This window comes from Alligator sinensis, unplaced genomic scaffold (assembly GCF_000455745.1).
Source record: "Alligator sinensis unplaced genomic scaffold, ASM45574v1 scaffold1240_1, whole genome shotgun sequence".
Taxonomy (NCBI): Eukaryota; Metazoa; Chordata; order Crocodylia; family Alligatoridae; genus Alligator; species Alligator sinensis.
The window spans coordinates 449,399-451,706 of NW_005842245.1; the positions used below are offsets into that span (position 1 = coordinate 449,399).

Sequence of the window (2,308 nt, forward strand, 5' to 3'; positions counted from 1 at the left end):
ATTCTGTCCTCTATTGAAAGCTGCACTGAGTTTGTGCATTTCTGGTTGAATAATACAGTAAATAACTTGCAAATAATATCACTAAGTTCAATTCACTGATAATTGTGTTTTCATATTATTTATTGTTTGAAGAGTAGGATAACATGAGTATGTCCATAAAACTTGAAAGCTTAACAATTTTAATGCAAATGACAATACTTGCCTGAAAAATCCCATTACTGTGTAATGCAGTAATTTCACTTGCAACTTATTACTTTTCACTTGTTTCATGATTATTAGTTGTTCCTTTCTTAGGTTATTTTTTAAATGCAAGAATGCAGATGTGTTAAGGGACCAAATTTCTTAAATATCAAACAGCAGAAGTAGCCATGTTCAAGTTCTTGTGGGTAACAAATATATCTATAGAAATAGGAATTTCATTGGCAAGGCATCAGAGGGTCATGGGGGGGGCACTTGCCCCCCCCCATTTAACGTTCATTGATTTTATTGATAAACATTGATGAACATTGACATATTTAAAAAAAGGGAGGAAGGGAGGTAAAGGTAAAAACCTATCCGGGGCTGCAGGGCAGAGGCTGCCACATGTGTGCGCACACACACGCAGCCAGCAGTACAGGCAGAGTGGTGAGAGCAGCTCTGAAAGGTGCACCTTCCATTCCACTTCAGGCAGGACCCAGGAGCTGCTTCTACAGATAAATCTGTGGGATGGTTTGGGGGGGGGGGGGGGGGGGGGGGTTGAAGGGTCAGGGCTTGGGAACTATCCCTGCACCATCGAGGCTGGGGGCAAAACTCTGGTGAGTCTGAACCAGCCCTGCACCATTGGGGGACCTCTATGACACTAGGATAGTCTGGGCTCAGGTCCACTTTAGGCACTCCAGAAACTGGTGCATGGCCCTGATGGTGCAGGGTTGATCCTGGCACTCCAGAGTACCTGTTCTGAGCCCTGCTGCATACCACCAGAACCTTTAAATTGTGCGCCCCCACTATCAACAGTCACCAGTCACCTATGAGGAATTTGCCTTCCACTTAACAAAAAAGGAAGCTCATTTTGGTGGCTCTCTTTCTGGAAGTGGAAATTTTGCAAACTGATCATTAAAGCTGGAATGGAATATAGGAGACTAATTCTCACTATAAAGCACTGGTTACTGTAGCAAATGGAAAGGCAATGTTTATGATATGTCAGGATACATGCCCTTTTTCACAGGTGGCATAAGGCCATTGATGGAGAAAGAGATGGAAAGCATAGATATATGATTGATTATGGGTGTGTTTAATAATAAGTTTTTTCTTTGGTAACAAAGCTAGTTTAAGAAAGGAGCTTAAAGAGGACTCATGCATGGACGTTTTAGGTCTTGACACTTAGCTGGACACTAGTGCTTTACTTGGCAGGATCACATAGGTACATTAATATTCTTATAATATTATAATATAATATAAGTGTATGTGCCGCACACACATACACTTGCACATACTCTGGTTTCTCTTCAGATGGCATAAATCTTTCACCTTTTACTAAAGATTTCCATGGAGAGGAACATTTATATATTAAACCTAGGCATTTAATTGAAAATCTTTCAATAACATTAATGTTATACATTAGAATGTCTTATCTAAGCTGAATATCAGGATGGTTCCAAAAATACTGGGTTGAAATCATGGCAAGTTAAAGTGTGTTGCAGGCAGGGTGTGGGGACGGGAGGGGGAAATGAATATCAGAGAACAGTAAAAGGGTTATACAAGTTTATCAGCACATGGTGGTGAAGGATATAACAAGCCAGTTGCATAACAAGTAGAGTTTGCACTTGAGGCATCACAATGTGGGGCGCGGGGTGGGGCAAAGGGCATACTTGGTCTGGGAGTGGGATGGAGTGGACAGAGCCAGCCTTAGGGATAGGCAGCATGAATGACCACCCAGGGCACTGTATTCACAGGGGTGCTGCACACACACCCTGCACCCTGCCCTGCTGCTTGTGCTGGGTGGGAGCCATCTGGAAACTTTGGTGGCAAGTAATCCTGAGGGTTGGGCAGTGGGATCTGGCCTGCCCCCCACCCCCCAGCTGTGCTCGGGGCTGATTGGAGCCAACTGGCTGGGACAGTGGGGTAAATAGCACCCTCGGTGTCTGTAGTGGGTGCTGTCAGGCAGCATGATGGGCTGGGAGGAGAGTGCAAAGGGCTGAACCAAGAGCAAGGTGGCGGTGCCCAGTGAGAAGGTAGTGTGCAGCTTGCGTGTCAAGGGTTTCACCACCACTGGCCTGCTGGGGCTGGAGACTAAGCTGCAGCCCTCCCTGTCCACCATCACTGCCAATGG

At 45.1% G+C, this 2,308-nt stretch overlaps 1 pseudogene; it reads left to right on the plus strand.

Moving 5' to 3' along the window:
- Positions 1–1,468: 1,468 nt before the first annotated feature.
- LOC112550904 lies at positions 1,469–1,594 on the plus strand (annotated as a pseudogene).
- Positions 1,595–2,308: the final 714 nt, after the last annotated feature.